At 35.2% G+C, this 27,590-nt stretch overlaps 1 protein-coding gene across 8 annotated transcripts in view; it reads right to left on the reverse strand.

Moving 5' to 3' along the window:
• The window catches only part of PPFIA2 (PPFI scaffold protein A2), a 474,989-nt gene that overhangs the window by 198,762 nt on the left and 248,637 nt on the right, over window positions 1–27,590 (reverse strand). The window lies entirely within an intron of this gene.

The following is a 27,590-nucleotide window of genomic DNA, read 5'->3' on the forward strand; positions in this document are numbered from 1 at the left end:
AGCCAATTCTGTGAACAACTCCAAAAATCTCACTTTAATCCCTATTTAGCAATGTTCAGACTGAGTATACTAAATCATCAAAAATCAAAACAGAAAACAAAACAAAAACCATTACCAACAACAACAAAAATCCTACTAAATGCTATGCTATTTAGAGATTAAGATGTTCATTTATATGTTAACAAGATGAAAAAAGAGAATGTACCTCTTACAAAATAATATCTAAGAGTTAATAAAATCATCTAGCAAATTATTAATTTATACATTATTCTGTTCTTCCCTTTGAAGCATAAGCACCTTGTGAACCGGGACTTTGTCTAGACTTCACTGCTACACTCTCAATGTCTAAGACATAGCGTGTACTCAGTATTTATTTTCAATAAAAAAATTAAGGGTTCTGGAGTAATCCTGTCTCCATGTGACAAATGACACTTTGGAGGAATCTTCAATGGCTTCCCCAAAATGGGATCAGAGATTGTATAATCTGGGTATTTTTACCATGAGGCTGAGAGTTTAGACACAGTAAAGATTACTTAAAAAGAAAATCAAGAAACTTAATTCAATTATTTGGCTATTCCAATGTGTAAACAAATATTATTTTAAAATAATTTTGAAAAATAGTAAAGAGATCCATGTTATCATTACAATGATCATTAAATTATTTAAAAGTGATTCTCAGTAATAAAACTGAGAATTGTTAAATCTTTGCCAAATATTTAAATATTTCGGAAAACAGCCCTGTGCTTGGAAGTCACTGTCAGAGGATCAAACATAAAAATGAAAATCAGGGAGACAGTTTGGTTAACCTAACCTCTCTAAAGGCAAATATAGTCAAAAGTAAGTGAATATGATGATTATGCAAAGCTGGGAAAGATTTAGGGTTTATATTTTTGTTTGCTTCAAACCATTTATTTTGTTGAGTTTCTGAGTGGCTATAGCCCAAGTGGGTACTTCAAAGACCTCAGAGCAGACTTAGAGCTTAGAATCAAGATGAAAGAATTCATTGTTACACTTAGGCTAGCATTATAGATAAATGTTTTCTCCCCCCATTGCTGCCTGCTTAAATGTTGTTGATAGTCTCTGAGCATATTCTTTAAGTGGAGAATGGAAATAAGCAACAGGTAGAAAATAATAAACATTTCCATAAAAAACAAAACTTTTTAAGAACAGCATAATTTTGATAGAGAAAAGAAGAAAGTGACAATTCCGTATTATATATTGTTAACATAGGCATTTAAAAGTAATCTTTATGGATATTACTAGACAAAACATAAATCGAATCTATATTTAACATCATATCAATTTAAAAAATATATCTGGGTTTATCTTTCTAGAGATTCAGCTTACTATATATGTATAGAAAGACAAAATACCAGAAGGAAGAAATATTTCAGAATTTTAACATGATATATTTCCAGGTGGTAAAAAAATGTGAGGTTTGTTTGTTTTTTTTCTGCTTCCTCCTATGTATTTTTATCATCTCTACAATGAAGAAATATGCTTTTATGCTTAGAGAAAAATACAAATTTATAAATGTACTGAAGCCATCACGTATTCAAAACTGAGGACGGCAATTGGTCAAGATGTTATTGGCGATAGATGACTTTGGATTTGGTTTATTTTTTATCATGGAACTGAATCCGAGCACGCTATTTGGTGACTCCTTGTATTAAGATTAATTTTAAATTTATTAACTTCCTAGCAAATTGCAGGCACTGCTTGACATTCCTTATCTCTTCTTGTTCTCTAAATAATCAGTCGGGTAGTCTCATTCCCATTTGATGGCTGAGAGAACTGAAATACTAAGACTCAAATCTTAAGTTCATGAAGCTCACAACCCATAGAAAGAGGGTTAGACTGTGAACATAGTTTTCTAGACCCCTTGTCTAGTGCTCTTCTACTATATCACTTCACCCTAGCTGTTTGTCAGGTTTATATGATTCAGATTTGAAGTGCATTTATCAGTAAGTTCCCCCCCCCCTTATCTGAAGAATTAGATAACCATTACGTAAATTATCCTTCTTACTCAGTCCAAAGGGAGTATAGGGAACTAGAAGGCCCAAGGCAAAGTATACCTTCCATGCAGAGTAACAAGAATTTGACAAGCACATTCTGTGTATCTGGGACTGCATTAGATGCCGACACCACATATAGAGTTAATCATCAAATGTTTATACTTTTCCTGTGACATTTGTCTCCTCTGTACCTACTTCTCCATCCTTACTGTGAAAATGAACTGAGTTTTATATATCTTTTATGAGATAATAATTACACCAAAAATAATTAACACTGATTCAGCCCTTACAATATGCCAGGTACTCTGCCAAGCAATTTGTATGATCTCATTAATCATAATAAAACTCTGTAACAAAATGCTAGAATGTCACTAAATAAAACTAAACACTCTTACATGCAATCCAGCAATACCCCTCCTTAGCATTTACCCAAAGGAGTTAAAAAGTATGTCCACATAAAAATATGCACATAGATATTTATAAAAGTTTTATTCATAATTGCTAAAACTTTGAAAGCAACCAAGATGCCTTTCAATAGGTGAATGGATAAACTTTGGTACATTCAGACAATAGAATATTATTCAATGCTAAAAAGAAATGAGCTATTACGACAGGAAGAGACACGGAGGAAACTTAAATGCATGCTACTAAGTGAAAGAAGTCATTCTGAAAAGGCTATATATACACTGTATGATTCCAACTATGACAAAAGCAAAACTGTGGAGATCAGTGAATGACAAGGTTTGGGTTGGGGAAGAGCACAGAGGATTTTTAGGGCAGTGATAATACTCTGTAGGGAGAAATGTTAGATACATGTCATTATATACTTACCTAAACTCATAGAATCCACAACACCAAGAGTGAACAATTACCAAGGGTAATGTAAACTGTGGACTTTGGGTGATAATGATGTGTTAATGTAGGTTCATCAATTGTAATAGATGTACCATTTTGATGGGGGGGTGTTGATAATAGGGGAGGCTGTTCATGTATGGGGGTAGGAAATCTCTATACCTTCCCCTAAATTTTGCTGGGAACCTAAAACTGCTCTTAGAATATACAGTCTTAAAAACAAATCTCACTGAGGCCTAGTGAAAATAAGAAATTTGCCCAATGTTAGAGAGTCAGTCAGTGCTATAGATGATAACTTGTTTGTTTTTTCTTCCTGCTCTTTCTAATTTGTCCTTCTTTCAGTCTTTGCAAAAAATTTATTGGTCTCAAGCTCACAAAACTTCTCAGAGCTTCCTACTTTCAAACACACCAAATGTAAACAGACTTTAACTTTTAAAATTGAAACCCTCTAAAACATGGCCCTTTCATAATTAATTCACTTTATCATTGAACAATAACTACCCTTTTGAGCAGGAGTCATTTTGCTCTGCCCTGACATTAGCATTTCATATGAATTACTTAATCTCTTCCCTATTTTTCAGATGAGGATGCTGAGGCTTATTACGGATGAATAACTTGCTCAAGGTCACACAGCTACAAATAATCCACCCTGATTCCAAAACTCCTTAATTTTGGCAACACTGCCTTCTTTGGGCTGAAAATGAAAAATTATCAAATTTCTTAATAGTTCCAATTGATACAAACTTATCATCCTTCTTATCCATCCACCCACACAACATTTATGGGGCACCTACTATATTTCAGACCCACTGCTAGGTGCAGAGGACACAGAGATAACAACACTAGCTGCACCGACCTCCTAGGTCTTTCAGAATTCACATTTGAGGGGCATTAGGGATTTTTGTCACTAAAAGCCCATCACTAAAGTTACACACACTTAACTTCTTAATGTTAGTCTACGTTCTTAGAGACATTGTTGATTTACAGGTGACTCTGAACCTGTAAAGCCTCCTTCTTAGGAGGTCCGTCTTCTGCATCTACCACAGATTTTTCTTTCTTGTTTCTATTTCCACCTTTCCATTTCCTCATCTCTCTCTGTTTTTCAATTTCTTTCTTTCACATACTATCTCTTAAACATCCTCTTCCTATACTCCTTATATTTCCTTATACTCTTCCACATCCTTTCTGCCTAATTTATTTTTAAATTAGCAGTACACATTGTTAATGTTTACAGTACCTTGTCCAAAATCTATCAATGCATTTACTAAATTGTTTTTAAAATAATTGAATTATGTGTTCATCTTCTCTAAGTAACAGTATGACCCTTTAATACAAGGTTGTTATCTTGCTTATTTTTATATTCTTAGGATTTAGCATAGTTCCTGACAAATTATAGACACTGATTCCTTGTTTTTACAATAAATGAATGGATCACTTTTGCCAAACTTTTTTACTATAATAGCCAAATGATTTTTAACAGGTATCATTTGGTAGTTATTTCTTTTTCTGATATCTTTAGAATTTGCACAACATATAACATGTCTGATATCCTTTTTACTTTGTAGCAGTTGTTTTTGTCTACATCTGAAATATTATGCTGTGCTATATTCTACACAGCAATGGCATTATTGTCTACTATGTTTTATTGCATGTATATATAAAGTGATACTATTATCCCAATAATTCATGCATTCAGATGTATTATTTATCCATTGACTATATTTTTAAAAAATGTTTATTTTTGAGAGAGAGATAGAGTGCAAGCAGGGGAGGAGCAGAGAGAGAGGGAGACACAGAATCTGAAGCAGGCTCCAGGCTCTGATCTGTCTGCACAGAGCCTGACATGGGGCTTGAACTCACGAACTGTGAGATCATGACCTGAGCCAAAGTCAGACGCCTAACCAACTGAGCCACCCAGGTGCCCCTTTTCATTGGCTATATTATATTGTCTTATTCATTCTCAGAGAAAAAAAATACATATTTAATCCATGTTACTTCTCTAGCCTATTGTTTCCCAAACTATAGTCTATAGAACTGTATTTCTGTAAGATTTTCAGAAAAAAAAAATCCATAGTCAAATGAATTTAGGAAGTGATTTACATTACATATATTTGCTGTTGGAACAACATTATGGGCATCAGAATATTAGAGATTCTGAGGAAAGCTGGCTTTGTGGCCGAGAATTGGGAACAACCTGGATTTCCATTTATAGAAAATGGGTGAATTAAATATAGTAAATGCACATGATGGGATACTGTACAAAGGGCAGAATGAATAGGCTACATCTTTTTATAGAAATATGGAATGATTTCAAAAATATAATTTTAAGTGAAAAAGTTAAGACACAGAACACAGTGTTTAACAGTATTTTCAGAAGCTGAGGACAACAAAGATAAATGTTATAAGAAAACTTCATTCATAACTTCACTGTTTCTGAGTTCAAAGGAGTCTATAGGAAGAGCTCAGTTTGCTTTGAATCACTGAGACAGGACTAGTAGATTAGTTACCAACCATAGGCCATATTCAACAACTTTTCAGACTAATCATTTGTTTTCCCAATGATAGTCTGCCAAAATTCCTACTTTTCCCCAGGACCAAAATGACTTTCCGTACTCTATTTGTTTCTTGTAATTTTAAAGAGCGGTCAGGACACAAAGTGCCATGTAAGTACCCTCAAACCAAAGGGGATGTACTGTTCTTTGTTAACACATACTCATGTATCTGACACACACACACACATGCGCACACACACGTGTACACACACACATTTCTATGAGCACTCCCTATGTACTGACACTATTCTAAGTGCTAGGTAGATGACAATAAAAGAGGCAACTTAAAATCTTTGCTCTCAACATGTTTATATACATTCAGGTATTCACCATTGAAGCAACTTTTACTCAAGAGTCAATCATTTCTAGCTATATCAATCACACTAAAAACTAAATCTTCACAATGTAGATTAATTCCTTTAAAATATAAAGCAAAAATTAACTCTTAGGACTGCATCAAAATCAGAAGCTTCTGCACAGCAAAAGAAACAAACAACAAAACTAAAAAATGGGAGAAGATATTTGCAAATGACATATCTGATAAAGGGTTAGTGTCCAAAGTATATAAAGAAATTATAAAATTCAACACCCAAAAGATAAGCAATCCAATTAAAATGGGCAGAAGACATGAACAGACATTTCTCCAAAGAAGGCATACAAATGGCCAACAGACACATGCAAAGATGCTCAGCATCATTTGTCATCAAGGAAACACAAATAAAAACCACAATGAAATACTACATAACACCTGTCAGAACGGCTAAAATAAAAAAAAAGAAAACTCAAGAAACAACAAATGTTGGTGAGGATATGGAGAAAAAGGAACCCTTGTGCACTGTTGGTAGGAAAGCAAACTGGTGTAGCTCTTGTGGACGGCAGTATAGAGGTTCCTCAAAAAAATTAAACATAGAACTATCCTACGATCCAGTATCACACTACTGAATATTCACCCAGAGAATATAAAAACACTAATTTGAAGGGTTATATGTACCCTTATGTTTATTGCAGCATTATTTACAATAGTCAAACTATGGAAGCAGCCTAAGTGTCCACTGATAGATGAATGGATAAAGAAGTTGTGAGATACACACACACACACACACACACACACACACACATATACACACACACATACATAATTCAGTCATAAAAAAGAATGAACTCTTGCCATTTGCAACAACATGGGTGGTGCTGGAAAGTACAATGCTAAGCAAAATAAGCCAATTAGAGAAAGACTAATACCATATGATTTCACTCACATGTCAAATTTAAGAAACAGAACAGTGAACAAAAGGGGGAAGAAAAAGAGAGACCAACCAAAATACAGACTCTTAAGTATAGCAAACAGATGGTTACCAGAGGGGAGATTGGGGGGGGGGGGGGAATGGGTGAAATAGATGAAGAGGATTAAGAGTACACTTATCTTCATGAGCACTGAGTAATACATGCAACTGTGGAATCACTATATTGTACCCTTGAAACTAATACAACACTGTATGTTAATGACATTGGGATTTAAATAAATAAATAAAGCCAGCCAAGTAGATAACTGTAAGAATTCTATTATATATGTATATATAGACAGAATTTTTTGTTCTTTTTAAAATTTAAAGTATCATTTCTTATACACAAACACAAGTCATCTAGTTTCTGTATACCCCTAATTGTAATTTACAAGTCTTATAAACTGTATGAAATCTAAAGTAGTCTATTTCAGCTGAGTTGCTAGTCTTACCTCTTTTCTCCTCTGCCCACATCATTCTCTTCTTAAGCTGTTATTTCTTGAGCATTTTATTATAGGCTTGGGATGTTGCTAGGAACTTTACATCTGTTATATCATTTATTCATCATGGCAGTCTTAGTCTCCCCAGAACACATATGAGAAAACTTGATTAAAAGAGATTAACTAACTCTAGCAAGGTCCATGCTAGTATATGGCAAAGCCGAGGCCTGTCGAATCCCCAGAGCAGAGGTAACCTGCTTTTGTATCTTAAAAGTGGTTTTGCCTGTGCTTGCTGGGATGAGAGCTAAGGATGAACTTGAGAAATTCAAGTGTCTGAGCTGCTAATATTTGAAATAATAGCCTTTAGGTCAGTGACTTGTTCTCAACAGTTTTCATGCAAAGAAGCTTCTCTTGTTTTGGTTCCTAGATGTGTTATTCTCAAAGCGAAAATTACGAGGGCAGAATACAGATTGACTCAGTTCGGGTGCCTAATTACGTTCTATGGGAGTAACCTGGACAGAGGAGTGTTTAGATCAGAACTTCCTCTCGTCATCGTTTCTCTTCCTTTCTCCTCATGTCTCTTTTCACCTGGTAATTCCCTGAAGCCCACTAGGCTGTCCATCTTCAGACAGATGCAGAAATATCTACTTTGATACATGTTCATTTTTAAGTGAGTTTTCTGTTATTTAATATTAAACATAGGACTGAAATAGACCACTAACACTCATTTCAGAATGTTGTGCTTACTCGAGGGGCTTTATTTGGGGGAAAAAAAAGACATATTTTCTATTCAAATAAATGGTTGAAAGGCTTTGATTTAATAGGTGAATCATCACCTCAGAAAAGCAGGTCAGGAGAAGCTGTGTGACAAGAGGGAAATTCAACCTTTTAATTTCAAGTTACTGACACCAGGCAGCAGTCTCCAGAGTAATCTCTGACAATCCATTCATCATAATTACAATTTTAACCCTCTTTACCTTCCAATTAAACCTGCATTCTCTACTCTTGGGTGCCACTTAATTAATTAGCTGGCAATGGCCTTATTTCTGCAATTTATCTGAGTATGTACTGGCTGAAGAAGCGTAAGCGAAAATCAGTCGGAGAGAAAAGAGAAAAAGGGTGAGCTGGAATTCAGCTTCACTAAGCACCACCAACAACCTCACCAACCACAAAAAAAGCATCTTTTAAGTTTATTCTCCAACCATCTAACATTTGTGCAAATCAAAAATAGCTCTGAGGAAAGCATATGGCATGGAAGCATGCTGACTTGACCATCTAGCATTTAAATTAGACAAAATTAACGACTTCAAAATGTTTTTATAATGACTTCCTTAGGCACTATCTCCAATTTACTATATTTTGGTGTCTCATCTTCTGAAAATTGAAAATTCTTCTAACAATTTTATTTGTAATGCGCAGTGGAAAGCTTTGGATTTTATATCTACATTTCTTTGGATATAACTGCACATAAATTTACATGTATAAGGATACATATTTCCTTCCCTGCACCATAGGACATATTTTCTAGAACAAATTAATAGCAGAAATATCACATTGAAGAGATGAAAACAAAAAACAAAAAGTCTTAATAGAGTCTTTACATTATCTACACACACACACACACACACACACACACACATATATATATCTCAGAATATCAGTTATAAATTCACAAGAGTCTGTAGATTTTCAGTATGAAAACAAAAAAGCATTTGTTTTAAAGAAATTTATATCCCATCTCTCTCTCTTTCTCTCTTTCTGTATGTATATATACGTTTCTTTTTACTATTATTATTGCCATATTATGTTATGCAATCAAATGCAGTGTTAATGACCTCTGGTCTCATAATTGCCTCCTAGACTTGCATGAGCTCAGGAAAAGCTGTCACCCAAAATTACTGTGCGGAACAGCCATATCTCATGGTCAGCCTTGGGCTAGATGGCTTGCAGGTAGGCTCGCCTGCATAACTAATACAATTTGACAGGCACAACTGGACTCTCAGAGTTTTCACAGAAATTGTTGAGTAAGGCTGCCCAATTTAAAAGGAAAATGAGATTTAAACTCCATGAAAATAATATTTTGTGCCCCCTTGATTTTTATGTATCCATATTCCAACAAGAGAACTGTGTTGTCTTTTCCCTACAACTGCATAATAGCAAATTCTATTAATGTATTACGGTCACCCGAGAGATGTGAGTCTGTTTAAAATCAATCAAGCTACAAGACTCATTTTATGCTAGATGTGGACACAGGTACCAGGTAACTTTTGTTTTCAAAACTTTTCCAATCAAGGAAACTGGCATCATCTAAAAAGTGGATATTTGTTGAAATCAAGGATAGGTGCTATCAGGCAGGCTCGGGCTGTCTGACCATGAAGCCATGTTCTTACCCTGCCTCGCTTACTACATTTCCACTGAAATGTTCCCATTTTCTATCTTATCTCTGCTCTTCTGTCTACTCTTTAATTTGTCAGTCTGTGTATAGAACTGCCCCAGGTATCAGATGCTCTTTAAAAGCAGCTGTTAGAAATAATTCAGTTTTGTTGTTGAATCCCAGAGGACAGGCAATGCCATCATAGATTGGCTGGGGACATATTTAGAGGGAAGCACATTTTTCAGCAACCCCAAAATTGATTACTCTGCATTATGACTTCTGTGGGCCTTAAGTACTTTTGCCTTTGTGGGGCCCTTCATTCTAAAAAAGTGTTAAAAGCTGTATTTTGTGATTGTGTTGATATAAAGATTAATATAATCTAGACTGGACAATATTCATTTTTGCTTTTAATTTTAAAAGTAATTGGAACATTTGCATGTGCCCCTAAGAATATCGTGAACCCTAAGCAGTGCTTTTACTGTGCCTAATGGGTAAATTGGGCTTATACTCTGCCTACTCATAGAAGTCATATGTGGCTTTCAGAGTGAAACAGAGCTAGGTTCATATCTAAACCAATAGTAGTGAACTTTTTAAGCCACAGTTGTCTATGTAGGAAATGTAGGTAGCAGTGCTTTCTTATTTGATGAGTGTGGGTAAAAATGAGCTCATTAGTCCGTATGATTCAGTGGTTGTGCTCCTTCACATTTATCCAAAGGAACTGAAAAACGTAAGTCTGCAAAAATCCCGGCACGTGGATGTTTATACTTGCTTGATTCACAATTGCCAAATCCTGGAAGCAACCAAGATGTCCTTCAATAGGTGAATGAATAATAAATTGTGGTTCATCCAGACAATGAAATATTACTCAGTGGTAAAAAGAAGTGAGCTCTTGAGCCATGAACAACATAGATGAACGTGAAATACATACTACGAAGTGAAAGAAGCCATTCTGAACAGGCTACATACTGCATGATTCCAGGTATAGTTTAAAGTTTAAACTATGGAAGACATTAAAAAAACAAAAAACAAAAAAACAGCAGTTGCCAGGAGTTGAGTCAGAGGACGTTGGCATGAATAGATGGAGTACACAGGATTTTTAGGCTGTGAAAATACCCTGTATTATAATATAATGATAGATACATGTCATTATACATTCCCCCAAATCTACACAATGTACAACACCATGGGTGAACTGTAATGTAAATTATGGACTCGGATGACACTGATGTGTCAATGTAGATTCATCAATTATAGAAAATTCTTGATAATTGAGGTGTCTATGCATGTGTGGGGGCAAGAAATACCTAGCAAATCCATGTACTTCCCACTTAATTTTGCTGTGAATCCAAAACTGCCCTTCAAACATAAAATCTTAAATACATAAATACGTAAATAAAATAATGAGATCATTAATATAAATGTGACTAGCATAGGTCCTGGTTACAACAGATGTCCAATTAATGATATACACTCTGTTATTTTTTAGCTATGTGTGGTTATTCTATATACACTTTTATTTTCTTCTAAGACCCAGTTTTCCATATTAGGATTTTATATTTAATTATATGCTTTAGAATATCATGAATTTTCTTTTCCCATTCATGGCAACTGAAATGCAACTCAAGAGTCACATAACTGACTTAAATAAATCAGTTAAATAAATTTCATTGAGATCCCTACTCCCTACCATGTACACATACTTTTCTTTTGGAAGATCCTAATAATAAATCAGGGAGGGCAGGAATGCTCTCAAGAGGAACAATAAAGAAAGGATCCCATTGGATTATTAGTGGAATAGCATGGTAAAAATGATAGACATTAATGTGACAGAGTAGACACTTTTGTAAGAGAAAATGCCTTGTTGTACCTGTTTCCTCCTTTGCACCTAATATATTCTTTCTCTTCCATTAATTTGGATAAAATTACCAAAAACACATCAAATAACACTCTCTGTTCTCTTAAGCATAATATTAATGTCTGTAAAGACAGAAACTATGAGGAAATTCTCTGGACATCATAAAACTGTTCTTAAAAGCCTCCTAAAATGCATGTGACCTTATCTGCTCTAATTCCCTCCACACCTCATTGTATCTTTTGATCCCCCCTTGGGGCTTACACAACTCTCAAGATGTGAAATCACAAAATAATGTATATTTGAGGAGCTTTCAGTGAACCCCTGTGTTGGTTGCTATGAGCTGTTGTTTGAGAGCAGCCCAGCTGCCTGCAAGTCTGGCTGGAACCCAGGGTTACAGCCTAAAGCGTTTTATAGATTGCCTGACTCAGGTGAGTGGGATGGACCACACTGAATGAAGAGCCCTTCCTCTCGGGTTCTGGCTCTAAGTTTGACTAGCTTTCCAAATCCTATCTTTGAGTTGCTTCTGCAACTTCCAAATCCTGTTGTGCCTCTGCATATTATTATTACTGAAATCACAAAGACAGACAAACTCAATGGCCTATGACTGACGTTACACACTCCAGGTATCTTTTTCCTTTAAAACTGCTCCAGCTCCCTCTTGTACTTTTACCCAAATGGGAATAGCCCTTGGGCCCGGGTTTTATTGTATCAGATATATGAAAAAAGAGAGAAGATCCTCAGAGAGAAACCCTACCACAGGAACCAAGCCTTTTAGTTCTGTAACCCCATTAACAAGCTTGTCCTTGGGCTTGACTCATTTTATGGAAAGAGAGGGAATGAATCTTTTATTCAAACCAATGTCCAAAAGATACTTTTTTCTTATTAGATGCTTGAAAATAATTAGAAAATTTATTAAAACTCAACATTCTAAGCACATTAGTAAAATCACCTGGCCCAGTAAGCATCGTAGCTAAAGCATGTCAGGGCTGAGTCATTGCCAACCGACAACTCTGTTGGCAGGAAAAGCCAATTTTCAACAGCTCTAACGGTGTAAAGCAGGAGGCATGTTTGACAAGATGCTGCGTATTAATTTAAAAGGCTTTAGCATCTGGTTAGGTAACACCTGCTGTGGCGAACACTCCCAGGCACACAAAATAGCATTCAAGCTGAATATTTAAATCTCCCCACATAGCCCAACAAGGCTCTAACTCTAAACAAAACAAAACTAAATCATGTCTCTAGTCAACAGAGTTATAATTATACAGCCAAAAATATTTGGGCTAGGACAGTGTTTGCTATCCACTGAGTTAAAATGCTCTAGTGGGTGCCCTAGAAGTTATAAAGGATATTAAAATATATTGTCCTGCCTTGGAGAATTTTACTGTATGCAGCATTTAGAATAAGAACACAGCTCAGAGAATAACACTTTGGGTCCTATTATGTTGTATTAACACAAAAACAGGCAGAATTTGTCAGTGAGAAGGGGGAGGGGGGTGGCAGCCAAAAAAAAAAAAAAAAAAAAAAAAAAAAACAAGAGAAAAACAATCCAAAGAAAAGAGCTGGCAGGGATCTTCTAAGCACACTGTCTCTGAAAGGGAGTCAAGGCTCAAGGGTTATAGTCATGTGAGAATAAGGGTTAAGACAAGTACATGTGTACTCTGGAATTATCAGGACACACTAACATGACCTGGTGCCATAAATGTTCAAATAATGTAACATGTTCTGAGCCCACGGACAGCAAGACATAGTCTTAGAATAACTGAATTTTCTGGGCAGTTTCCTGCAGAGAAGAGACTTGCCCTGGTTGGCCTAGTTTGGATACCAGGTCTGCTTGACAATTCTCTCACCAGGAGTTAATAAGTTAACATTTTGATCATTTCTTTATTGGCCCCATAAAATATTCTTGAATGCCTAATATACAGGAGGTCCTGTCATCTTTTCAGACTTTATAATATGTACAGTGGAGAAAAAGACATAGTAAACAAAGGTAGCCGAAGCAATTACCATACAATGTGAGAAATGCTGTATTGGGGGCTGAATCCAGGGTGCTCAGCATACACAAGCACAGATCAACCAAGCCCTGCAGAAAGTATGTGTATGGAGGGAGCACCTGAGATGACAGGTGAAAAATGAGTAAGAATTAGCCAGGCAAAGTGTGTGTTGTTGAGTAAAATATTTTCCAGGTCAAAAAAACACCATGAACCACTTCCTGAAGTCAAAGCAAATGAACAAAGAAACAAAACACTTAAACATACAAAAACTGTAACACTCTTAAACCATAGGGGTAAACCATAATCTTGGATTAGGCAATGGTTTCTGAGATACGACACTAAAAGCTCAAGCAACAAAAGAAAAATAGATAAAATGGACACCATCTGCTATGACCTGAATTGTGTTCCCCCAAATTCATATGTTTAAGCCCTGTTTGCCAATGTGATGGTATCTGGAATTGGGGACTTTGGGAAATAATTAAATTGAGATGAGGTCATGAGGGTGAGCCTCTCAGGATGGGATTTCTGCCCTTATAAGAAGGGGAAGAGACACCAGACCTCTCTCTCTATGATGTGAGGACATAGAAAGCAGCCAGCCGCGTGCAAGTCAGGAAGAGAACTTGGCTATCCTGGCACCCTGAACTCAGATTTCCAGCCTCCAGAACTGTGAAAAAATAAATTGGCTTCAGCCATCCAGTCTAAGGCAGACCAAGCTTACACCACCAGAATTTTGACATCATGAAAAGGAATAACTTTTGCACTTCAAATGAAATCCTGAAAATGAAAAGACAACCCACAGAATGAGAGAACATGTTCTGCAAATCATATATGTGATAGTAAGAACTTGCTTCTAGAATATATAGATAACTATTACGACTCAATAATAAATGACAAATAACCCAATTAAACAATGAAAAAAAGTCTGAATAGATAGTTCTCTAAAGATCTACAAATGGCCAGTAAGCGAATGAAAAGACATCCAATATCATTAATCATCAGAAATACAAATTAAAACCACAACGGAATGCCATTTCACACCCACTAGGATGGCTATAATCAAAAGATAAATAATAACAAGTGTTGGCAAGAATGTGGAGAAGCTATACACTGCTAGCTGAAATGTAAAATGGTACAGCTGCTTTGAAAAAAGTCTGGCAGGGTCTCAAATGGTAAAACATAGTTACCAGATGATTCAGCAATTTCACTACTAGAGATATACTCAAGAAAATGAAAAACATGTCCACACAGAAACTTATACATGGATGTTCACAGCAGCATTATTCTTTACAGCTAAAAAGTGGAAACAACCCAAATGTCCAATAATTGAAGAATGGATGGAAAAAAAATGTAACGTATCAGAAAATGGAATATTATGTAGAAATAAACAAAATCCTGACACATGCTATAACATGAACACACCTTGAAAATGTTATGCTAAATTAAAGAAGTCAGCCCCAAGGGACCATGTATTGTTTAATTCAATTAATCTGAAAGGTCCAAAACAGGCAAATCTATAGAAACCAAAAAAGGCAGCAAGGAGATTGGAGGTGATAGTTAAGAGAAGGCAAATCTATAGAAACCAAAAAAGGCAGCAAGGAGATTGGAGGTGATAGTTAAGAGAAGGATTTCTTTTCGGGGTAATGAAAATGTTCTAAAATTGACTGGGGTGATGGATGCTTAACTCTGTGAATCTAATAAAAGCCAATGAATTGCACTTTAAATGGGTTAATTACAATGCATACCACGTTTTTTCGTGCTTCATTTTATTGCTCTTCACAGAGAATTGTGTTTTTTTACAAATTGAAGGCATGTGGTAACCCTGAGTGGAGCAAGTCTGTCAGTGCCATTTTTCAACAGCCGTTGCCTCAGTTTGTGTCTCTGTGTCACGTTTTGGCAATTTTCCCAATATTTCAAACTTTTTCATTATTATTATATTTGTTATGGTGATCTGTGATCAGTGATTATGACTCCCTGAAAGCTCAGCTGATGGTTAGTATTTTTTAGCAATAAAGTATTTTTAAATTATGTACACTGTTGTGGCAATGATGTGGAAACATTGGGGTTCAGAGAGAATGATCAAGAAGGAATTCTTGATGCAAAAAGGTGGTATTACTGAAGCGCAGGGACAGGACCTGTGGGCAGAAAGAGCCTCACTGGAGGTTTTCTTTTGCCTTTGTTTCCCGCATTAATGCTATTGTACATTATAGTATAGTGCAGACACGACTTTTATATGCACGAGCAAACCAAAAAAACCTCATTTGACTCTCACTTTATTGTGATATTCGTTCTATTGTAAGTGGTCTGGAACCAAACCCACAATATCTCCAAGTTAGGCCTGTAAATGGTATGTGAATGATGTTTCAATAAAACATTTAAAAAAAAAAATAGCAGTTCAGTATGGCTGCAGTGGAGTATAAGCTATGCTTGCCATTTGTTTTGGTCTTTGATGAAGAGAATGGGAGCGATGGAAGGGATTTAAGCAGGTAAATGACATTATTAAACCTCATCTTCCTTCATAGGAGTTTATCTGCCACTCACAGACATTGAAAAAAAACAAACAAATTTCTGGACTTTCCCAGCAAAATGCCAGTTGTTGGACCTTGCTATGTTTATTAAGGTAATAATTACCCTTGCACACTCTTTTTAATAACCATTTGGTCTTCTTCTGGACACCTAATTGTTTCAATTTCAAAAACATTTGCTTGTTGCTATTTGAAAATTTTCCATTCCTATCCTTTTGATCATCTTGGTATTCCTTCCCCAGCAACAAAAGTTATTAAAAACAACACTTTACATAAGAAATATGCCATTGTTCCTTCTTTGCCAGGGGACTTCCTCTAACGTCTGAATCTTTCTGGTCAGAAGCAAAAAGAATCTCAGAATACTGCTTCCTTGGGAAGCAATTTGTAAGATACATTTGTCAAGAAGAACATATATGGAAAAGCACTCACCTATATTCTTAACCTTTCAACTGCTCATAAGAAATCTTTGGCAAAGACTTAGCCAAAGTTAGGAAAAACTCCTGACCTACCTGTATTGTACAGATATTTACTCATTTATAAAATAAGTCCCATCAATATTGAATTGTTACACAAACACACAGTGCATAAAATTGCATATGGATAGTAAAATGTACATTCAGCTACATAATTGATTTTTGCTATCTTACACCATCTTTCTATAGCGGTATCAAATAAACCACATGAGTATTGACATTCTATCCTCCCTTGCCTGGGGCAACTTTAAATAACCATTTGTTTCTTGAAGCAGCCTCACAATATTCCTCTTGATGCAATTTTAAGCAGCAGCTATTTACTAACCCAAACTGGTACCCAAGATGAATTCTACTTGCCATTCTGTTCTGGAATTTACTTTTTTTTATATCTTCAAAAAATAATAATAAATGTTTCAAGTAATCTGAGTTAGAAACTTCTATTATAGAAAGTTCTTCAACTGCAGAACCATGACTTAGATTATCATCATTTGTTTACATGTATAAATTATGCAGAGAACAACATGGAAAAGCTACTTTATTTGACTGAGTGTCCATAATACTCCTTACTTGTTTTTTGACTTGTTTTGTTTTGTTTCTTACGCTAATGTTGCTTGAGAGAATGAAAAATAGCTATGAGTCAATGTATATATTCAGATGTTCTTTTTTCCCAGTTTTATCTTTTGGTGTAAAAATAGTTTATTTAATAATATACTTCAAGAATAAGAACATATTCTATGAGTGAGAACTTTACACAGAAAGAAGTAAGAGGAAGTTATAAATCTTGGGGAAGAAAACATTTTTAATACTTCCTTCCATGTTGAGTTTTTACATTTTTTAAAACAATACCACACTTGTAAATATATACTAGCACCCACTCCCATTGTGTAATAGTTTAATTGCTCTGAAATACAATTATTGTCTTCTGATTATGTTCTTTAAAAATCGTGCATCTGGGGCATCTGGGTGGCTCAGTCACTTGAGCATCTGATTCTTAATTACAGCTCAGGTCATGATCCCAGGGTTGTGGGATCGAGTCCTGCATGGGGCTCCGTGGTGAGCATGGAGCCTACTTAAGATTCTCTCTCTCTCTCTCTCTCTCTCTCTCTCTCCCTCCCTCCCCCTCTTCACCTCTCCCCCACACTCTCTCTCTCTCATTCTCTACAATAGAAAGTAAATAAAAATAAAAAATAAAAACCCCGCTCTTCACAAGTAAGCAAAAATCACTTTGTGTTTCTAAGTCTCTGCCTCCAATGTATTAAAAAAAAAAAAGCCTTTTAATTCCCTATAAGTTTGTTAATTTTGCTCTATTTGAATAGATCACTCTTAGAATCTGTGTGGTAAAGTCAATAGTACATAGAAAAGGGAGACCCTGACTGAAGAACTTTGACAGATGTTGAAATGTAAATTGTTCAGAACACAGTGATACGTAAAACATAAAAAAAAAAAAAAATGGTCTTTTAAAATTAATGAGAATTTTAGGAGAGTTATCTCTCATTTTAAATTACTCATGCCACTCTTTGTTTGACTTTAGTTAATCTAGAGTCTAAATCTTCAGATCCCAGTAAGACAGAAAGTAGAAGGTTTAATTCTAATCCAAGATAAAAATTTCCTCTTATACATGGTAAATTATGAGGGCTAAGAACTAAGATTTTCTTGCCTCTGCAATATAGTCAGATCCTCACACTGGGCCTGTCATAGAAATTACATTTGTTAAATAAAAACAATTTTTAACTATTCATATTTAGTGATGACAACTTTAATGCAAGTTAATAAGCATTTTTAAGAAAAACAACAGAAAATTTTGTTTCTGATAAAGCTATTGAGGAACGAATTTTAAAATAGGCATACTAGTTTCATTCTTTTTAATTTTTAGATGTTTATTTGTTATTTTGAGAGAAACAGAGCAAGCAGGGGAGGGGCAGAGAGAGAGGGAGACAGAGAATCCCAAGCAGACTCTGCACTGCCAGAGTGGAGCCTGACGTGGGGCTCAAACCCATGAACCGCAAGAACATGACCTGACCTGAAACCGAGAGTCGGACACTTAACCAACTGAGTCACCCAGGTGCCTCTCATTCGTTTTAAAGTGTTATTCTTTAAATATTTTAAACTTATATTATGTGTATTATAATTCTAATATTCAATATCCTTGAGAATAGAATTTGGTATTTACTGTTTCTTCTGATTCTAGCACAAGGCAACTTAGTTCCTCTTATGACTTAAAACAGTGATTGCAAACTCATATTTGGTTTATCTTAACCTGTGGGAAGTCTGTAATGTCTGGCTGATAGAACTTTCTTCAGTGAGAATATATTTATCCTTCTGCTAAGCACTATGAAGCAGGGACTACTTTAAGTTTAAATAATTAATAAAAAGTATGAACTTCAACTCTTTTCAAGGGCAAGATTGTGTTGTTAATCATGGTTTTTGTTGTGGTTTTTCTAAACCTAGTTTCCTAACTCAAGTTTATACTGATAGTCTTCCTGACATTTTTTTGCTGATGCCGGATTTATTCTAGGCTACCCTGTCTCTGAGGGGTTAGCCATTTACTAGTCCTGGATTCATACAGGGTTTTAGTATCAATTCCCTTTCTTCCTCCCCTGCTCCCAATTTACCCCATTGACATTAAACCCAAGTTGCCAGTTCTTCAGATTAGGAAATGTCTTCAGGTTGCTCCAGTCTTCAGAAAACATTGTACTGGTATTTTAGTGTCCTTTTTGGTGCATGTTGGCTTTTGTACTGGGAAGCTCTTTCAGATGTCTATATTTACCACATTGGCAGAACACAGAAGTTGAATGATATATTTATAGATATTTTATTAAATGATAAATACAAATCCCCATTTATTTATTCAACATTTGAAAAATGTCACATGTCAAAATTGTGCTGATATCACAAAGATGGCTTTTAAATTCTGCTTATAGTCTAAGGAGGTCACAGACATGTTCCAGATATACTGTGATATATATTATATTGTGATAAAAATTAAAAGTTAGGGATGTTTGGGTGGTTCAGTTGGTTAAGTGTATAACTCTTGATTTCGACTCAGGTCATGATCTCACACTTGGTGAGATGGAGCTCCTAAGCGCAGAGCCTGCTTAGGATTCTCTCTCTCCCTCTCGCTCGGCCCCTTCCCTGCTCACCCTCTCTCTCTCTCTCTCTCTCTCTCTCTCTCTCTCAAAATAAATAAATAAACTTTTTTTTTAAGTTTCTTTCTCTGTCTGCTTCTGCCCTCTCCCTCGCTTATACTCTCACTCTCAAACAAACAAACAAAAAAAAATGGAAGTTATTACAAAAAGTAGAGATGGAATTTTTCTTTAATTCAACTGTATATCATAAAAACTTATATAGAAACTTCATTCATCATTGCTGGTGGGATTAAAAAATGGTGCATTCACTTTAGAAAAAAGTTTGGTACTTCCTCAAAATGTTGAACATCGAGTTACCACATAACCCAGAAATTCTACTCCTACTTATACATCCACGAAAAATAAAAACACATAGTGTACACAAAAAATGTATATGATTGTTCATAGCAGCATTATTCATAATTGCCAAAACATGAAAACAAACCAAATTTTCATCAACTAATGAACAGATAAACAAAATTTTATCCAGAGTGACAGATCTATATTATGGAATATTATTTACCAATAAAAAGGAATGAAGTATACGAAAATATACGACTACTTAAATGAATCTTGAAAATATGATAAGTGAAATAAGTCAGTCACAAAACACCACCTAATGAGTGAGGTCAATTAAATGAAATGTCCATAATAGACAAGTAGTAGACCAAGAAAACAGTTCAGCACTTGGCAGTGGTTTCTAGAAGAAGGAATAGAGAATGATTATTAATGAATACAAGGTATTTGGGGGGAGGGGTTATAAAAATATTCTAAAATTAGATAGTCATAAAGGTTGTATAATTCTGTGAGTATGCTCAAGAACACTGAAATGTACACATTAAAGGGGTAAATTTTATGGTATGTAAATTATATCTTAGTAAAGTTGCTATAAAAACTATAAGGGAAATAAAGTTATACAAAACATTTAAAAATCAAAATGAAAAAGGACTTTCATAGAAGATAGTTTTCCAATTTCTGAAGTCTAGTATTTTCAGTTCTACAGGATATAGATTTCAAGTTTAATTAAATTCCTTTTTGCATACTTGGGACTTTTTAACATAGATGCATTCATTTCAAAGTACTTTATAGAATTACTCCCTGGTTTTTCTTTTGTTTTGTTTGTTCTGTTTGGTGAATATACAAAAATAAAGTAGTTCTTGCCTTTGTGCAGAAAATTTAAGTATCTCTAGGGGAGGAATCACTTTTTAAATGCTCTACTCTTTCATTTGCGGTACTATATTCTTAAAGAACACTAAAAAAGAAGTGCGGTACTGCCTGGGTAAAGGTCATTTCCATATTAATAAATCCATTATATTCTAGTAATTTGAGTTTTTAAATAAGCCCAAATAAAAGGCCTGAAATATAATTAGTTTAAAAGTCAAAAGCTCTTGAGATAGGTATAATGAATAAATCTTAAAAATTAGTCCGTAGTGTTTGGAGCCCAGCTCTCTGACAGACATGTTTAAATAAGACGTAGTTTCAAGTGATGCTGATTATCTGGTGGGGAAAACAAAGCAAATGAATAGTTATAGGCCAGGGCCTTATGATAAAAACATGTGCAGAGTGCTACAGAAATACTCCAGAGGAAGTGGGATTAATGGTGAATATGGAGCCAAGAAAGGCTTTCAAAGATAGTTGTTTTCCTATTGCCCAGCATATTCCAACACTCAAAGGCTTTATTTGCTGTCATGCTTCCATATTATTCAAATGCATATATTGTAATTTAATTATACCTTAACAAATTGAAATAATAGCAACATTTCTTATGGCACCTTGAAAATAACCATTAGAAATAAGAATACACATTTCATAGTAGGTCAGACCCTTATTTCAGCAAGAAATGCATTAGATTATATTGAATCTTCTCAGCTTTCAAATCTCCATTCTAGGTTTCTGTTGGGTAAAATTTAATGGTTTTCTCTATTAAATATCTTCCATTAAAATACAAATATCATTGCTGATTTCAGGTGCTAATAATTTTATTAAGGGGCTAAGCTTTAATAATTACCTAATGTTTGGGGCACATTTGTGGGTCAGTTGGTTAAGCGTCTGACTTTGGCTCAGGTCATGATCTTGCAGTTCTTGAGTTCAAGCTCTGCGTTGGGCTCTAACAGCTCAGAGCTTGGAGCCTGCTTCAGACTTTATGTCTCCCTTTCTCTCTGCCCTCCCCTGCTTGTGCTCTGTCTCTCTCTCAAAAATAAATAAACATTAAAAAAAATAATTTCCTAATGGTTGAAAATTCCATTTAAAATGTAATTATTTTGGGGGGACACTGATTTTTTTTTTTTTTGATTTTAGGTTTGTTCTGCTTGGGTGAAACTTGCTGCAATGGATTGAAGGAGTTGAGGCATTGGCCAAAGTGTTTCATTTACGGCCTCAATTTTTGTTTTCAGAAATAATTAATATATTAAACTAATTCAAATTTTATCCATTATTACTGTGAAAATTGGATCGACAGTGAATTAGTTATCTTTCAACATCAAGATTTCCTAGAGAAAAATTACCTTTCAATACCAAGCTTTTACTGAATGAAAAAAATGGAAACTTCTGAAGAATATTTCCTCTTTTGACTTCGTATTTTATTTCAGTAGTTCATTGAACAGAATCTGTTGTATTGTCATACATTTTCAGCGTTAGAAATTAATTTTTAAACACAATATAACTCATAGGAGCAATAAAAATAACAGCAAACTTGCACTGTATTTCAAGCATTATCTTAGGTACCTTGTATGTATTGACTTACTTAATAATCACAATTTCATATGGTATCGCTACCAGGATTATCTCACTTTGCATGTGGAAAAATGGAGGCACAGAGAATTAAACAATTTTCCCAATGTCTGATATGTTTTAATGTCTTATATGGAGGAGTTAATACTTGAACCTAGTCACCTGGCATCAACTTTTTTAAGCATCACACTGTATGTCACTCTCATTTGTTATAACATGAACAGTGGTAGCTCAGTCTAATATAAAAGGCAGAGAACTTCAGGATGTAAGCTCAAAGAAAGGGTAAATACCCATGGTAGCTCTAGAAATGATATTACCAATGCATTTTTTAGGCACCAATTGCTTTAGGAAAAGTATCTATTTACTATAAACATATACCAATATCATCTTGTTTTATTTTTTGTTTGTTTGTTTTGAGAGAGAGAGAGTATGTGTCTGGGCAGGGGAGGGGCAGAGGGAGAGAGACAGAGTCTTAAGCAGGCCCCATGCCCAGTTCAGAGCCTGACGCAAGGCTCCATCTCACAATCCTGAGATCCCGGGCTGGACATTTAATGGGCTGAGCCACACAGGAGCCCTGTATATGCTAATTTTAAGCTGCACAGCTCTACTGAATAAACTTACACAAATATTTTCAAACTTGGTTGCTGAATCCTCAACTCAGCTAGTGATTACTTCTTAAAACTAACAGGTATGCCATGTTTCATTCACATAATTCACACTAGCAGTAATAGGAAATTAACTGTACATCTTTAGCTTAGAAGAGTCATGCTCATATCCACTCTTGGCTGGTAGGAATCATTATAATAATAGTAGATAACATTTTTAGTCAGTCTAAATATATTATTTTTACATAACTGTCAACTCCAATCTGTTGATGAGAGAATGCAGTCAAACTAAAAGAGAAATATGTTTTTTATGAAATATTAATTTTTACTTTTAAGTAAACCTAAAAAACATATGCCACTCACCTCATGTCCTTATTTTTTTTAAACATTTTTAAAGTAATCTCTACACCTAACTTGGGGCTTGAACTCATGAACTTGAACTCATGAACCTGAACTTATGTCCTTCTTATAGTCAAATAATGAATCATGTGAAATTCTGGGAACTTCTTTTTAAAATTTCTTTAAAAATGTATAAATATAGGGGCGCCTGAGTGGCTCAGTCGGTTAGGCATCCGACTTCAGCTCAGGTCACGATCTCACAGTCCGTGAGTTCGAGCCCCGTGTCGGGCTCTGGGCTGATGGCTCATAGCCTGGAGCCTGTTTCAGATTCTGTGTCTCCCTCTCTCTCTGCCCCTCCCCTGTTCATGCTCTGTCTCTCTCTGTCTCAAAAATAAATAAACGTTAAAAAAAATTAAAAAATGTATAAATATAAATATATATATAATTTTATTCAATGGATATTCCTGTTTTGCAAAACATAATGTGATCTCTACTTTTCACAATGAAAAGCATCTGAACATTCACAACACTGTGTGCTGAGTTTGAAGCATCTGGAACCTCATCTGGCAATGGACAGACTAATCTATCAGGGGTCAATTTGTCACTGCCCTGTTTACATGAAGGAGAAAGGTGACTTCTGGGAAGGTAAAGCAGCAGAGTGGTTACAGTTTTCAGCTCTGGAGGCAACTCTTTGCGTTAGAATCCTAGCTCCATCTTTTAGTAGTTGTATACCCTTGGGAAATTTGCTTTTATCTTTTTGTGTCTTACCTTATTACCTATCAGAAAAATAGGGATACATCACAGAACCAAACACACAGTTTCATTAAACACACACTGTCTCTGCAAGACAAGTGTAAGTACTTGCTAAGTATTAACTATTTATTATTGTTGGAACAAACTCATAGCTTATGGCTTTAAGGACAGGACACTCATGTCACAGGTCATTGGAGGAGTAAGCTATATGTCCCCAAACCCCACTTATGTATAGGGACTGACACTGTCACTTTATTATTTTTTTAAATGTTTATTTTATTTTTGAGAGAGAAAGCATGAGTGGGGTAGGGGCAGAGAGAGAGGGAGACAAAGGATTCAAAGCAGGCTCGGCACTGACAGCAGAGAGCCTCGTATGGGGCTTGAATCCACAAACCATGTGATCATGACCTGAGCTGATGTTGGCTGCTTAACCGACTGAGCCAACCAGGCACCCCTGACATTGTCACTTTGATCATCAGCTTCCGTGACTGGTATTTCATATCCACAGTCTCAGATCCACCCTCAGAATTTTATCCTAGCGATGTCCAGTTATTTCTGTTATGGCAAGAAAAACACCCAGTAATATTGGGCCTAATATCATGGTAAAGACATTTGTTTGATGGCTAACCTGATGTATAAAGGATCTGGACAGAACTGAACAGAAAGAGTAATTAATATAAATGGCCATAGAAGACAAAAGATAAAGATTATACAAATAATTTGTAACGCGTGCGGGGGTAACAGATCTCAAAATATGATTTCATGATTAACATTTGCCCTTCCACTTAAGATTTGATACTTAAATCAGGGATTTAAAAGACATGTAACATAGTTAAATACTTTATTAAAACATTAATCATGGGGTTCCTGGGTGGCTCAGTCAGTTGAGCGTCCGACTTTGGCTCAGGTCATGATCTCATGGTTAGTGGGTTCAAGCCCCGTGTCAGTCTCTGCGCTGACAGCTCAGAGCCAGGAGCCTGCTTTGGATTCTGTGTCTCCCTCTCTCTCTGCCCCTCCCCTGCTCTCTCTCTCCCTCTCTCAAAAATAAATAAACATTTAAAAGTTTTAAAAAATGCATCAGTGTCTGAAGTAAATGAGTTACAGCTTACTTTTATGTCATTTTATTTCAAAAGCAATAGAAATGTGAGTTCAAGCCCCACATCAGGCTCTATGCTGACAGCTCAGAGCCTGCAGCCTGCTTCAGATTCTGTGTCTCCCTCTCTCTCTGCCCCTCCCCCACCTGTGCTGTCTCTGTCTCTCAAAAATAAATGTAAAAAAAAATTAAAAAAAATTAATCATTACTGAGAATTCCAGCATTTATATATGTATACGAACAATATAGTACAAAATAGAATTTTGATGGTCTTTCATTGTCTTTTCCCATTATTTTATTATTCCAGTTTAAAAAAATATTTGTATTTGGAAAATAGGATCAGACAGTCACATACAGAGCGTATGATCGTAATGAAGCCAATTTTTACTAGTAAACGTGTAAAATGTGTAATAAGCACTTCCGTTATATATTTCCTCCCACCACCCCTATTTAAAATTTTCATCACCTAAAATTTTCATTTTGCCATTTTAGAATTTATTTAATTGAGACATAACTGACATTATATTAGTTTCAGGTGTACAATATAATAATTTGATAACTGTATATATGATGAAATAATCACTGCAATAAGTCTAATCTACTATCTTAGCAACTTTCAAATATGCAACACAATATTACTAACCATAGGGTCCATGCTGTGCATACCCATGACTTACCTATTCTATAACTGAAAGATTGTATCTTTTTAGCCCCTTCAACTATTTGCTCACTCTCTAACCCATCTCTGGCAACCACCACCAATCTGTTTTCTGCATGGGTGAGCTTGTTTTTTTTTTTTAATTATTATTATTCCATATTTAATTTAATTTAGATTCTACATTTAAATGAGATAATAAGATATTTACCTTTCTCTGTCTGACTTATTTCACATAGCATAATGCCCTCAAGATCCATCCACGCTGTCACAAATAGCAAGATTTCCTTTTTATGGCTAAATAATACTCCATTGCATGTATGTATACACCCCCCCCCCCCCCCCACACACACACACACACACTGCATTATCCATTGATCCATTGATGACACTTAGGCTGTTTCCACATCTTGGCTATTGTAAATAATGCTGAATGAACACAGGGGGTGCACATGTCCTTTTGTATGATTCATTTTTAAAGACTGTGTGTTATACATCCCTGTTCCATTATAATTGGAAATTTCACTGAAGTTACCAACAAACACAGATACAAACACACAAATTAAAAGGGACGGCAACAAATAATACAAAAATTACTCCCTGTCTTTTGTCATAATATCCAACTGATTATCATGTTCTGTCATTCTGCTTTTCTGATAGCTCTTGTATATATCACCCTTTCCTTCTCGATTACTATTATCTTAGGTAACATCAAGATTATTTTTGGCCCAGACTCCTATCAACTCTTCGTGCACCCGGTGCCTTTTCTCTCCACATCAACACCAAAGTGATCTTTCAAAAACAAAATCATCATCCTGTGACTCCTCTGCTTAAAATTCCTGTGTAATCTGGTTCCTGACAACGTTTGAGTTTGGTCACTTAAAAGCTCATGAACTTACAGCATTTGCCTAAGGCACTGGATCTCACTTATTTTGTTCTACCTGTTTCCTCTGCTCATGTTGACCTTGCTTGCCTTGTCTAACTGAACAACTCCTCTTTATTGTCTGAGACTTAGATGCCATACCCTTTATTCTAAGAACCCTGTCTTCAATAAAAAGAATTTAGAAATCTGTCCTGAGGTTTCCCCTAGACTAGGCAATCTATTTATGGTACTGTAATTATGTGTGCAGATGTCTAACTCCCACACAAGACCACATGACTCTGTAGGGCAGAAACTGTGGTCTTTTTATTGTTCTAACCTTCTCACATGAGGTGTTTGACCAGAACAGAATCTAATGTATTTGGATGAGTAATAAATAATGGAGTAGAGGTAAACTGAGCACAGTACAATGATTTTAAGTTCATAGAGATCAGTCATATAAATAAGACCTTGCTTTACTTTTACAAATTACTTAGACCAGATCACCAATATTCAATTTTTATTTGATAAGATATACTGTTTACCATATTCTCACTATATTTTAATTTGGTAACACTGAGAATTACAAAAATGATAAACAGTACAGGGCATTGTTAATTACTCAGGCAGTTCATGAATTTTCAGGTATTCAAAGTGGCAAAGTAGAGAAAAAGCTCAAAAATGGTTCTCTAGTAGCTCAGTATTCTAGCAATAATATATAAAGAAATTATTAATAGATCAAAATATTTATAGCATACATTTATTTTTTAAAGTATTTTACCAAATATTTTGAGGGTAGCAGAAAAGTTCAAGATATTTTTCCCACATTCAAGGATGTTATTTCTGATGAAATAAATATGTTTATTTGGATGTTTCCATGTGTATATGTTTCAAAGTACCATTTTAAAGCATTCAAAATAACACAGAGAAAAATTATTAGACAGTCTGGATCATGGAACAGGTGGTCAAAAATATACTTAAAAAAAGTCTTTTTCTTGCTTTTCTGCTAAATAATTACCATACCCCATTACCACACAATCCTGAAAAAACAATCCCCAAACTTGTCTTAGATAA

This window comes from Panthera onca, chromosome B4, assembly GCF_046562875.1.
Source record: "Panthera onca isolate mPanOnc1 chromosome B4, mPanOnc1 haplotype 2, whole genome shotgun sequence".
In the NCBI taxonomy this organism is placed as follows: Eukaryota; Metazoa; Chordata; class Mammalia; order Carnivora; family Felidae; genus Panthera; species Panthera onca.